The sequence below is a fragment of the Schistocerca nitens genome, chromosome 7 (genome assembly GCF_023898315.1).
Source record: "Schistocerca nitens isolate TAMUIC-IGC-003100 chromosome 7, iqSchNite1.1, whole genome shotgun sequence".
Lineage (NCBI taxonomy): Eukaryota > Metazoa > Arthropoda > Insecta > Orthoptera > Acrididae > Schistocerca > Schistocerca nitens.
The window spans coordinates 480,498,325-480,513,370 of record NC_064620.1 but is presented as its reverse complement, the minus strand read 5'-3'; positions in this window follow the sequence as shown (position 1 = coordinate 480,513,370).

Below are 15,046 nucleotides of genomic sequence, written 5' to 3'. Positions count from 1 at the left end.
ACTATTATTATTATTATTATTATTATTCTATCGATGGGATTATGATAACATCAGGTCTATTACCGTTAGGGAAACTGTATAATTCGAAACGGAACATTTCACAATTAGCGGTATCGAGATGAATCTTGCTGTACAATATCTGTCAGAGGGGTACTGCGTGTCAGATGCAACAGCCCGCAGGACTGACGGCGTGTTTATACTGTATGCGCTGCCCACCAGACAGGGACTAGTTGCGAGCGGAGTAACGCGCGCATGACAGACTCCAATGTACATGCGTACATGTATCGAATTTCTTCATTGTAAACCTGTACACCAGCGTGGCAGACGTGTGGCATACACAAACGATGAATATGTGGATGTGCTTCTGGTCCTTGGTGCATCTGATAATTGGGCTTGTGTTGCAGCTCGTGAATATGCTGCCAGATATCCTCATCGACGCCATCCAGCTAAAAATGTGTTTCGTCGCCTGAAGCTGCGAATTCAGAAGTTAGGTTCTCTCCTTCCACCATCGCGTGACAGAGGTCGTTCACGTACTCGCCGTACTCCAGCTACTGAGGAAGCTATTCTGGAGTCATACATCAAGAACCTCAGCGAAGTACACATAGCGTAGCAAGGCAGCTGCGTGTCTCGGAATGCAGGGTCGTTAACATGCTGCACGAGGATGGGCTGCAACTCTATCATATGCTTTCACGCAACACCTGCATCCAGCAGACCGCCATCAGCGGATGTAATTCTGTGAATTGTTCCAGCAACAACAGTAAGCCAACAATGACTTCGTGAACACCGTAATGTGGTCGGATGAAGCAGCATTCACTCGTGAGGGCGTCTTCAGTATGTACAGTGCCTAGTGTTGATGTGAGCTTAACCCGCACGTCATCTGCGACCGATCGTGGATATCGAGTTCACTTTGGGCCGGAATATTGGGCGACAGGTGTTATAGCCCCTACACATTGTCTGACCGGTTGACTGCACGAAGGTATCATGCATTCCTCTCAAACTATCTGACTGACATGCTGGAAGATGTTCAACTACATGTTCGGCAGAGGGTATGGTCCCAACATGATGGTGCACCTCCATACTCTGGATAGAACCTTTCCAGGGAAATGGCTCGGACGTGGAGGTCCAGTTGTATGGCCACCACGTTCACCTGAACTAAATCTCCTGGATATCTTCCTGTGGGGACACCTGAAGGAGCATGTGTACTCTACTCCACTGATGAATGTGGAAGAATTGGTAGCACGTGTTCATACTGCTCTTGTTAATGTGTATGCAGCTTTGCTGCGAAGCTTCCAGAGCTGTATGATCCGGCAGGTTGTAAGTAGGCTGTTTAAGTTATTATATTCGTAACGCCACGTAGCACTCTCTATGAAAATCACTGGCTGTGTGCAGTCTGTGGCTGGTTTGCATTGTTGGAATTCGCCATTGTAGTGTTGGGCAGTTGGCTGTTAACAGCGCGTAGCGTAGCGCAGTTGGAGGTAAGCCGCCAGCAGTGGTGGATGTGGGGAGAGAGATGGCGGAGTTTTGAGAGCGGATGATCTGGACATGTGTCCATCAGAGACAGTAAATTTGTAAGACTGGATGTCATGAACTGGTATTTGAACACTATTAAGGTAAATAAATTGTTTGTTCTCTATCAAAATCTTTCATTTGCTAACTATGCCTATCAGTAGTTAGTGCCTTCAGTAGTTAGAATCTTTTATTTAGCTGGCAGTATTGGCGCTCGCTGTATTGCAGTAGTTTGAGTAACGAAGATTTTTGTGAGGTAATTGATTCATGAAAGGTATAGGTTATTGTTAGTCAGGGCCATTCTTTTCTAGGGATTTTTGAAAGTCAGATTGCGTTCCGCTAAAAATATTGTGTGTCAGTCTAGTGTTGATCAGAATAAGTAAAGAGAGTAATGTCTGAGTACGTTCAGTTTTGCTCAGCTGTTTAAAAGGCAAATAATGTAAGAGGTTTATCAGCACAGTCATTCATTAATTTTTCTAAGGGGACGTTTCAAGGTTGCGGACGGAGGGAGGTCGCTTTGAGCATCTGTTGTTCTGAGGACAACATATTCTGTTGTGAAGGTCATGTGGTCATTAATGTGGACATTATTATTGTCACTGGTTGCTAATGTGCGACATCTGAGCACTCATATTATGTATAGTATAAATGACAAGTACATGTTGTGTTAGTGTGCTTTGCTATCATCTTCAACCTTTCGAAATTGATATTGTTTTTGTAGTTATTCTGTCCTATGATAGGTCTTTTGTTATAAGTGTGTACTTATTTACGTATTTGTTATGTTCAGCGTTACAAAATGTTGTAAATTTAGGATACATCTGACCTAAGAAACATTGTATATTACAGTATGAAATGTCATAATGAAATCAGCAAATAAAAAAGAAATGCACCCCAATCGAGAATCGGACCATCGACTTCCTGCATGCGAACCCATAACTCTATCCACTGCACCAACCGTACAGCACTACCGATATGTGCTGATAGAGGTAGTTACCGCACATGTGGTTACATTTTTGCCATTTTTCCGCTCTTTAACGTCCTTTTTCTTCCGGATGTACTCGCCAGACGAAATTTTGTGACAGACATTTCTTAATCGCTGGCATGTGAGGAGTCGCGCTGCGAAGTTTGAGTGAGCGAATTTCGCTTCACCCTGTATATATATGTATCGGGTGGTTATGGTTAAACTTTCTCTATTTAACACATTATAACACGGAAACTAATAACTTTACGAGGACCAAACTTGGCAGCATTAATGTCAAGGACGCGGGGAAGAGAAATCAGAATCAGTTCAACTGAAACACTTTTAATGTGCCTCTACATCATACCATTACAAAAAAATGGTTCAAATGGCTGTAAGCACTATGAGACTTAACATCTATGGTCATCAGTCCTCTAGAACTTAGAACTACTTAAATCTAACTAACCTAACGACATCACACAACACCCAGCCATCACGAGGCAGAGAAAATCCCCGACCCCGCCGGGAATCGAACCCGGGAACCCGGGCGTGGGAAGCGAGAACGCTACCGCACGACCACGAGATGCGGGCCATACCATTACATTCCGGTACCATTTCTGCTACGGAAGGGGTTCAAACACAAAAGGTGCTCAGTACGGCGCCCATCAGTGTCCAGAAGAGTCTGAAAGCGCAGACTTGCATTCTGCACAGCAGAACGAGTAATGTCCGCAGGTATGTCAGCTTGACATTATGCGCTTCGGATCAGCAGATGTGTGAATGTTCCCCTGGTAAACCCTGTCCTTCAGGTAGCCACACAGCCACAAATCACAGGGAGCGAGATCAGGTGATCGTGCCAGCCAAGCATTTGGAAACGATAGGTTGATAATTCGATCGTTTCCAAATGTGTTTCGGAGAACGAGGTGCACTTCACGAGCGATGTGCGGTGGGGCCACACCTTGTATGAAAACTGTTGAATTCAATGCGTCTCTTCCTGTAGGGCGGCTATGACATGCTGGCGAAGGATGTCGCAATAACGCTGGCCAGTCACACTGCACGTCTTTGGTCCTTAAGCGCCTTCCTTTTCAAAAAAGTGATGAAGGTAGCCGTGTAGCCACACCATATGATGATGCGTTCGCCGTATGAAGGAAGTTCATGCACTGACTGGAGGTTATATATATATATATATATATATATATATATATATATATATATATATATATATACTACTGGCCATTAAAATTGCTGCACCAAGAAGAAATGCAGATGATAAACGGGTATTCATTGGACAAATATATTATACTAGAACTGACATGTTATTACATTTTCACGCAATTTGGTTGCATAGATCCTGAGAAATCAGTACCCAGAACAACCACCTCCACCCGTAATAACGGCCTTGTTACGCCTGAGCATTGAGTCAAACAGAGCTTGGATGGCGTGTACAGGTACAGCTGCCCATGCAGCTTCAACACGATACCACAGTTCATCAAGAGTAGTGACTGGCGTATTGTGACGAGGCAGTTGCTCGGTCGCCATTGACCAGACGTTTCCAGTTGGTGAGAGATCTGGAGAATGTACTGGCCAGGGCAGCAGTCGAACGTTTTCTGTATCCAGAAAGGCCCGTACAGGACCTGCAACATGCGGTCGTGCATTATCCTGCTGAAATGTAGGGTTTTGAAGGGATCGAATGAAAGGTAGAGCCACGGGTCGCAACACAACTGAAATGTAAAGTACACCGTTCAAATTGCCGTCAATGCGAACAAGAGGTGACCGAGACGAGTAACCAATGGCACCCCATACCATCACGCCGGGTGATACGCCAGTATTGCGATGACGAATACACGCTTCCAATGTGCGTTCACGGCGATGTCGCCAAACACGGGTGCGACCGTCATGAAGCTGTAAACAGAACCTGGATTCATCCGAAAAAATGACGTTTTGCCATTCGTGCATCCAGGTTCGTCGTCGAGTACACCGTCGCAGGCGCTCCTGTCTTTGATGCAACGTCAAGGATAACCGCAGCCATGGTCTCGGAGCTGATAGTCCATGCTGCTGCAAACGTCGTCGAACTGTTCGCGCAGATGGTTGTTGTCTTTCAAACGTTCCCATCTGTTGCCTCAGGGATCGAGACGTGGCTACACAATCCGTTACAGCTATGCGGATAAGATGCCTGTCATCTCGACTGCTAGTGATACGAAGCCGTTGGGATCCAGCACGGCGTTCCGTATTACCGTCCTGAACCCACCGATTCCATATTCTGCTAACAGTCATTGGATCTCGACCAACGCGAGCAGCAATGTCGCGATACGATAAACCGCAATTGCGATAGGCTACAATCCGACCTTTATAAAAGTCGGAAACTTGATGGTACGCATTTCTCTTCCTTACACGAGGCATCACAACAACGTTTCAGCAGGCAACGCCAGTCAACTGCTGTTTGTGTATGAGAAATCGGTTGGAAACGTTCCTAATGTCAGCCGGTCGAAGTGGCCGTGCGTTTCTAGGCGCTGCAGTCTGGAACCGCGAGATCGCTATGGTCACAGGTTCGAATCCTGCATCGGGCATTGATGTGTGTGATGTCCTTAGGTTAGTTAGGTTTAACTAGTTCTAAGTTCTAGGGGAATATTGACCTCAGAAGTTGAGTCCCATAGTGCTCAGAGTCAAATGAACCATTGTACATTATGTCAGCCCTTTGTAGATGTCGCCACGGGCGGCAACCTTGTGTGAATGCTCTGAAAAGCTAATCATTTGCAAATCACAGTATCTTCCTCCTGTCGGTTAAATTTCGCCTCTGTAGAACGTCATTTCGTGGTGTAGCAAATTGCAACCTACATCCTTCTGAATCTGCTTAGTGTATTCATCTCTTGGTCTCCGTCTACGATTTTTACCCTCCACGCTGCCCTCCAATACTAAATTGGTGATCCCTTGATGCCTCAGAACATGTCCTACCAACCGAACCCTTCTTGTAGTCAAGTTGTGCCACAAACTCCTCTTCTCCGCAACTCTATTCAGTACCTCCTCATTAGTTATGCGATCTACCCATCTAATCTTCAGCATTTTTCTGTAGCACCACATTTCGAAAGCTTCTATTCTCTTCTTGTCTAAACTATTTATCGTCCACGTTACACTTCCATACATGGCTACACTCCATAGAAATAATTTCAGGAACGACTTCCTAACACTTAAATCAATACTCGATGTTAACAAATTTCTCTTCTTCAGAAACGCTTTCCTTGCCATTGCCAGTCTACATTTTATATCCTCTCTACTTCGACCATCCTCAGTTACTTTGCTCCCCAAATAGCAAAACTCCTTTACTACTTTAAGTGTCTCATTTCCGAATCTAATTCCCTCAGAATCACCCGACTTAATTCGACTACATTCCATTATCCTCGTTTTGATTTTGTTGATGGTCTCTTATATCCTCCTATCAAGACACTGTCCATTCCGTTAAACTGCTCTTCCAAGATCTGGGCTTATGCCTACTATAATGATATTCGAGATTTTCTCAATTTTGGAAAAGATATTCTTCTAGTAACACTGTTGTATGTGACACAATTTGATCCACTAGCTGATGCAACACTTCTGCCAATATTCTATCAGGTCTTCCTGCTTAGTTCTTCCTAACCTCATTATTGTCAGTCTCACATACTCCTGGACTAGTGGAATCACAACACTGTTATTGACATGGTATTCTAGTAATTCAGAGCGAAGATGCTGATGAAACTCTGTTTCCCATCCTTGTATCATCCGGCATTTTTCTCTTGAACTAAGATGAGGAATCGCATGCCGACCGCCAAGTGATGAACTTTTTCTTCCACCCTCTATATTTTTCTACGAGGGGAATTCAATAATTGATGCAACGCATTCTTTTTCGCAGTTTGCGTTGAAAAATGCAGGCTTTACTGTGAGACGACGCGGAATATTCCCGCTTCAGGCCTATAGTTCCATGAAGTTTCGATAGGGGGTGGCGCTATACGTAGCCTTGAGAACGGCATCTATACCGGAGGTGCATTACTACAGAGACCTGGCAGTGAACAAAAGCACGGTGAGTGGTTGGACGAGCCGTCTGTCATCATTGCAACAAGGCCGCGCAAACCTGTCCTATTTCCACGTGCCGGCTGGCTGCACACAGCTGCTCTACCCTCAGGAAATTGAAGAAACGACTTCAGGGTGTTCGTCGCCACAAAAATGGAAACGAACTTCTCCTTCTCCATGATAACTCAGGCCTCACACATGTATGAGCACCCGAGAGGAGCTCACAAAATTTTTTTGGATTGTTCTTCCTCGTCCATGCTACAGCTTGTACCTCGAACCATTCTAATTTCCTTCCTACGCTTTGTGGTTCTTGAGTGAATGCAGGAGACAGGAACAGATTCAGTTCATGAACAGAGAATTCAGATATTAATTTATTCTACATAATATCAACTAGTAATAAAAATACGTAACTTTGAGAGGTCAGTCGCTAACACTAGTTTTGAATGTAGAGATGTACACAGATACGAAAAATTGTGTCGAGTAATGGCCACTATGAATGTCTGTACATGTCGAAGATGCTACTCCAGGAGGGTGTAAAATGAATGTGTGCAACGGAAATACTGAACGCGAAAATGCAGATTTGGCCCTGTTTGGCTACCCCCTGAGGCACATCTCAGGGTCTCATTATGATGATTATCTCCTTCTTGCTCTTTAACATATAAATTACAACATAAACATAAATGAATGATTAAGGGTACTAGTAACAACCAAATGATAAATACTGTTTCCGCTTACACATTTATTGTAGATTAAAACCCCTTTATATTACAAAAGTTTGGACATAAAGAGATACAAATGGATTTCCTAACTAATACGATTGATCAGTTGCCCAAATCTGCCCCTTTTTATGGCTACGCGATCTAATACACATAGCGCGAGACGACTAACTTTATCTATGTACCAAACACTAGAAGACACTACGTTCAAAGATCATCTACAGTGGTGTGCAACCTCAGTGGAAATAAAATTTACGTGATCACAGCTCTTTAGCTTTATATCCCTAATAAACCGAAAAAATTACAATATCATCGTATGTACTACATCCGGTGCGTCGGAGTGACGGTTCTCGTACACGTCTGCGACGATGGAAGGACCCCAGCCACAAAATAAAACTCTTTCAAACACTAGGACGGCAGAAGGTGGTCCTCTCACTATTATAATCTACTACTGTCTCCTCCTCTCTGTGTTTTACACACAAAAAACGCCACAAGGACGGAATTCAGATAGCGTCTCTACGTGAGTATAGACAGAAGAAGTGTTCTCAATCACTGAACTCAATGAAGACTGTCTATCCAGAGGCGAAGTCCAGAATCGTATAGGTTCAAAATGGCTCTGAGCACTATGGAACTCAACTGCTGAGGTCATTAGTCCCCTAGAACTTAGAACTAGTTAAACCTAACTAACCTAAAGACATCACAAACATCCCTGCCCGAGGCAGGATTCGAACCTGCGACCGTAGCGGTCTTGCGGTTCCAGACTGCAGCGCCTTTAACCGCACGGCCACTTCGGCCGGCAGAATCGTATAGGTTCGCAACAGTACAGTTGCTAACCGTTCTAACTGTAAAATCTTCTGAGAGCAACAAAAGCTGATACTGGGCGACCGTCAAACCCAGGCGCTCAAAACAGAAGACCTCTTCTCTCCACCGCTGGCTTTCCAGCAAAGCTCGGCTCTCCTCCAAATGGTTCAAATGGCTCTGAGCACTATGGGACGCAACTGCTGAGGTCATTAGTCCCCTAGAACTTAGAACTAGTTAAACCTAACTAAACTAAGGACATCACAAACATCCATGCCCGAGGCAGGATTCGAACCTGCGACCGCAGCGGTCTTGCGGTTCCAGACTGCAGCGCCTTTAACCGCACGGCCACTTCGGCCGGCGGGCTCTCCTCCCTCATAACTCAGAAGGCGAATCATATTCTTGAAACCACCGAATATTCTCCCTCTCTACAGATTCTTCTAAACGCCGACCAACCGTATTTTAGTATTTTGTCGTTCAGAGCCGAAACTTTGGGAGGAAATACCTATACTCATACCATCGTACACGTCTCAGAGTAAAAATCCTTGGAAATAACCCAGCCTGGTGACGCTTCCTCATTCCTCTCTGCTGCGTTCAGTATTTTCAGAGTTTCCGAAGTATTATACGGGTATCCTACCGGCCCCCACTACAACACCGGCCGGCCGCCACTGTATTGTGCTTTCGCGCTCACGTGCCAGCACTGCCCGTTTTGGCACTTCCTGTGTGAAGCAGGACCAACACACCGGTGTGGGCTTTTCCACCCAAGGCTTGAGTTATGCCTGCTGTTTCATTTCCACTGGTGTTCCAACTTCCACAAGTATACGCAATCATTCATTATGCCATTTTGATAATAAAGACAATCTGTTACCTTTCATGTAATAAGCGTTAACAATTATTTAAAAGGTCTACCGGACAATGCCAGTCTTCTTCAAATATTCATACATACGATGTGCAATGAGTTCTTGTAAGGCGCGGAATTATAGCCACCTTACACTTGTTATTCAACAGGCAATCGCACGAAATGGGGACAGGGCGTAAATATTCGAACTGAAGTACACACGCCACTGGAGCTCCGGAGATGGGTTTCTTGCACCTCACTGGCACGGGCGTAATATTTTGTGCTATGGTGGTGGTTATAGGAAATGCGGCGGCCTATCTAGCGGCGTGCATAAATGAAAGCGCGGCCGCATAGATCGCGGCCGATACCGCACTTCCTACTTCCATCTGTTTGGCCCATTGGAGGATGCACTCCGTCGCAAAAAGTAAGTGGATGATGGGAGGTTAGTGATGCAGCAAGATATTGCCTCGGACGTCCACAAGTAGTGCGATACGATGCGGGTACACAGACCCTCCCACTGCTGGCGCAAGGGGGTCGCATTGAACGGACATTATGTAGAAAAATAGGGTTTTGCCAGCCAATGATCTGAATAAAACCAACCTGCTTTCAGAAAAAAAGTGGTATATTTCTTATTGAACGCCCCTCTGTATACCATCACAGGTTGAATCACTGACTTTCTCTTTGTCCCATGGACGCATTTCAATGAAACTGAGTCCAAAGTTTCGACAAAGTATATGAATTCCAGAGAAAGTGGCATACACATACACTGCTTTGTTCTGTATATTCTTGCAGGTTGCGTATGATCCGTTTCGTTGCACCCAATTCTGAAGACAGCACTGTTATATGAAATTTTTGATAAGCCATTGTTTTCCCGCACGGTTGCTGACAATTTTAATTAAAATTGTTAACGTTATGGAGAGGTGGCTGATGTCAAAAACGACAACTTATCTTACTCTTCTGACTGTGAATTGTCTTCCCTTACCCATATTTTCCAAAATGATTTTGCAAGTCCGCAGCTCGTGGTCGTGCGGTAGCGTTCTCGCTTCCCGCGCCCGGGTTCCCGGGTTCGATTCCCGGCGGGGTCAGGGATTTTTCTCTGCCTCGTGATGACTGGGTGTTGTGTGATGTCTTTAGGTTAGTTGGGTTTAAGTAGTTCTACGTTCTAGTGGACTGATGACCATAGATGTTAAGTCCCATAGTGCTCAGAGCTATTATTACTGATTTTTCAAGTTCTGCAAGCGTCATTCATTTCCTCTGACACACAGTTGACGCTCTCGCCTTTCCTTATTTAATCTGCAGTTAATCACTGATAAGGAGACGGGACAGGATGATGGGACATCTGCTAAGACATGAGAGAATGACTTCCATGGTACTAGAGGGAGGTGTAGAGGGCAAAAACTGTAGAGGAAGACATAGGTTGGAATACGTCAAGCAAATAATTGAGGACGTAGGTTTCAAGTGCTACTCTGAGATGAAGAGGTTAGCGCAGGAAAGGAATTCGTGGCGGGCCGCATCAAACTAGTCAGTAGACTGATGACCAAAAAAAAGTTATCTGGGCTTCCGGAATTAGAATAACAGTACGAAGAGTACGGACATATTTTCCATGGAAAGTTCTCACTTTCAAATTCAGGGCCAACGAAAGGCGTAGAATTGCAGTGGTTAGTCTCAAATTTATTCTCATACATTCAGTAACATCTGAAATAACATGGCCCAAATACTAAACTGGAACTTAACTGTGACATAGAAGTTTATTCCTAATTTTAAATAATTCTGAATAGAGCGAGCGTGTAACAGATGTTATTTCAAGTTTCTCGTCGCAGATTGCGAAATATAGTAAGATACAGATGTTCCCTTCTTTTTGTGAAAAGAGACAAAATGGATTGTAAGAGAAATGTGCTGCGCTTCCTAATGATAGTTCATCGCGTCATGTGAAAAAGTCATAAATATTACCTGTGTTTCAGAAGTTACGGGCAACCGATGCGAGACTTAAAATAAACGCTTCGTATTAGGAAGCAAATTTTGAACTCAATCTTCTTCCCAGACCTTATCTCGAGTTATTTATTGCAGGTAGGACTGTTATGTCTTTTTAAATACATTCGAGCTCCCATTCCAGACGCTTGGTGTATACTTCAAACCCTCTTCGTGCCCCCGGGCTCTCGGAAGCTAATAAATAGCTCCCGTCATGTTCGTATTCTCTACAAATGAGTTTTAGTGCCTGAAGTGATACTTATAAGAGCCATAAGAAAAGCTGCTGGTCACAGGACAGTAGTTGGTGTGAAAAAAAATCTGTTGACTGCCACGTTTCCTGATGCAACGCACGTAATATGATGCGAACGAACGTCTCACCAAAACAGCTTCCGGTGGGAAACAGTAGACTAACAAGGAAACACTTACAAACAATTTATTTCGATGACGGATATGTGCGAGTATTATGGGTCTCAGTGTAATATTAACATATTTACACCAACGCCAGACGTATTAAACTTTTACAAACTGATTATGAATTTATTTCTTCTGTTGGTGCATCACATTTGCTAATCAAGGTCGTGATAAAATTTTAAATCACGCTACTTAAAGATAATAAGAAATAGGACCACGAAGTAAAATTAATATTCTTCTTTCTCTTCTGTCGTAAATTAGTCCTCACTCGACCGTTGCAGCTACATTGGTCCTTCCATCTTTTAACTGGCCTATCAATGCACCTTTCAACTTGCGGAATATACTGCCAAAAATGTAGTGGTAATCTTCACTCCTACATAGGTGCCTCTCTGTAATCCATCTTCACTGTTCGAGATTTTGTTGGTTAAGATCATACAGGGTGTTTCAAAAATGACTGGTATATTTGAAACGGCAATAAAAACTAAACGAGCAGCGATAGAAATACACCGTTTGTTGCAATATGCTTGGGACAACAGTACATTTTCAGACGGACAAACTTTCGAAATTACAGTAGTTACAATTTTCAACAACAGATGGCGCTGCAAGTGATGTGAAAAATACAGAAGACAACGCAGTCTGTGGGTGCGCCATTCTGTACGTCGTCTTTCTGCTGTAAGCGTGTGCTGTTCACAACGTGCAAGTGTGCTGTAGAAAACATGGTTTATTCCTTAGAACAGAGGATTTTTCTGGTGTTGGAATTCCATCGCCTAGAACACAGTGTTGTTGCAACAAGACGAAGTTTTCAACGGAGGTTTAATGTAACCAAAGGACCGAAAAGCGATACAATAAAGGATCTGTTTGAAAAATTTCAACGGACTGGGAACGTGACGGATGAACGTGCTGGAAAGGTAGGGCGACCGCGTACAGCAACCACAGAGGGCAACGCGCAGCTAGTGCAGCAGGTGATCCAACAGCGGCCTCGGGTTTCCGTTCGCCGTGTTGCAGCCGCGGTCCAAATGACGCCAACGTCCACGTATCGTCTCATGCGCCAGAGTTTACACCTCTATCCGTACAAAATTCAAACGCGGCAACCCCTCAGCGCCGCTACCATTGCTGCAGGAGAGACATTCGCTAACGATATAGTGCACAGGATTGATGACGGCGATATGCATGTGGGCAGCATTTGGTTTACTGACGAAGCTTATTTTTACCTGGACGGCTTCGTCAATAAACAGAACTGGCGCATATGGGGAACCGAAAAGCCCCATGTTGCAGTCCCATCGTCCCTGCATCCTCAAAAAGTACTGGTCTGGGCCGCCGTTTCTTCCAAAGGAATCATTGGCCCATTTTTCAGATCCGAAACGATTACTGCAGCACGCTATCTGGACATTCTTCGTGAATTTGTGGCGGTACAAACTGCCTTAGACGACACTGCGAACACCTCGTGGTTTATGCAAGATGGTGCCCGGCCACATCACACGGCCGACGTCTTTAATTTCCTGAATGAATATTTCGATGATTGTGTGATTGCTTTGGGCTATCCGAAACATACAGGAGGCGGCGTGGATTGGCCTCCCTATTCGCCAGTCATGAACCCCTTGTAAGTAGGCTGTTTAGGTTTTTTTATTGGTAACGCCACCTCTGTATGAAAATCACTGGCTGTGCTGTGTGCAGCCTGTGACTGTTTTGCATTGTTATAATACTCGCCATTGTAGTGTTAGGCAGCTGGCTGTGAACAACGCGTAGCGTTGGGCAGTTGGAGGTGAGCCGCCAGCAGTGGTGGATGTGGGGAGAGAGATGGCGGAGTTTTGTAATTTGTCATGAACTGCTATATATATGATGATATCAAGGTAAATACATTCTTTGTTCTCTATTAATATCTTTCATTTGCTAACTATCCCTATCAGTAGTTAGTGCCTTCCATAGTTTGAATCTTTTATTTAGCTGGCAGTAGTGGCTCTCGCTGTATTGCAGTAGCTTGAGCAGCGAAGATTTTTGTGAGGTAAGTGATTTGTGAAAAGTACAGGTTAATGTTACTCAGGGCCATTCTCTTGTAGGGAATTTCGAAAGTCAGATTGCGTTGCGCTAAAAATACTGTGTGTCAGGTTAAGCACAGTCGTATGCAAAATTGTTCAAAAGGGGACGTTTCATATGTCGACCCTTAGCCTAGGATACCTCACTGGAATCTTCTGATTTTTTTTCTTGTAGTTTGTGTAATTAGTGTAGATTTTGTTTATTGCTAGCGCGTAATTATAGAGAGAATTTCCATTGTAGTTGTAGTTTTTCATTGTTGTACAGTAAAACAGTTGTGGCATGTATGTAGATTTGCACCAAGTATTTCGCATCTGCAATTAACTAGATATTATTTTCAGTGTTATGTTAATGTGTTCTCTTATTTTTGCTCTTCAAATTGTGTTTTTCTGTGTTGTCGTATGAAATACTGTGACAATAATGGCGTGTGAAAAACGTAATACTAGGCTCCAAAGTAAACTGAGAAATGGCAGTAAAGACGAAAGCAGTGTGTTAGCGCCACCGAGTAATGAATTAACTAATGTTCAAAGTAGTAATTTGGTAATTGTGCATAGGGAAATGGAGCGGGCGGCAAACAATGGTGTAGACAGCGAAACAATTAGAGAACAGGGAAGCATTATCGATCGATCGGTCGGCGACAGCTCGCCTCAGGAATCCGAAATAACAGGAAACAATCTCGCAAATGCTGTGGATTCAGGATTTGGGTCCTCACCGTTTTCTCAAATAAGTCAAGACACATTTTCTGCTTGTCAAAATGTGAATGTTGCCGGTGCAACTTCACTGCCGAAAAGCACTGAGGAACGTGTTTCAGACACCAGTGCATTGTTATTACAGTTAATGCAACAAATGGGACAAAAGCTACAAAAGTTAGACACAACGCTTGAACAAAATCAGAAACAAATGGAACAAAATCAGAGTCAAACACAGCAACAGCTAGACGCAATGGAACAAAATCTTCAAAAGTTAGACTCATTGGAGCAAACTCTTGTACAAGCACGTGTGGATTTAACTAATGAGTTACATCACATTGAATCGAAATGTCAAAAAGTCTGTAATGACGTAGAAACACAAATTTGTGAGCATTTCCAACCTATTTTTTCGCGGCATGAAAATGCACTACAGAAACACGAAGCAGCCATAAAAGAACTGCAAACTACTGTTCACGAAAATCATGAGACCTTGCAAGCTAAATTTGACTCAGTTGCATCTACCGATTCGGTTACGCAACTTGCAAAAACTCAGGAAAACTTAAAGGACACAGTAGATACTCTGAAACTTGGTTCAGAAAAACACACTGAGGAAATAAGTACACTATCGGATAAAGTAGCCGAACTTTCAGATCAGTTCACTAACTTATCTACAAAGGTAGATGATAATCTGAATGACACAAAACCGGTAGTCTTTAATGACACAGAAGAGAGCGAACAAATTAGGAAACTGAAACAAAATCTGAATCAAATTAATACGCAACACCAAAGAGAAATCCGCGAAGTACAAGATCAGCTGACACAGGTAATACAAGAATTACGTATTTCAGAGGACACTCGCGCCCCAACACGGGAAGAGGGACTTAGAAATACGGAAAAGACGCAAAATAATAACACAGGGCATTTCGGAAGTTATGAAAGAAACTGGCAATGTGCACCGAATTTTGAGATGGAACGGCCGACACGACCTAACAATGACCGATATGCGACTCGCCGACATGATGATTTTGACTATAAGCTGTTCATTACTACACGTAAATTCAAAACGTTTAAGAATTCTGCCAACGACATTCATCCA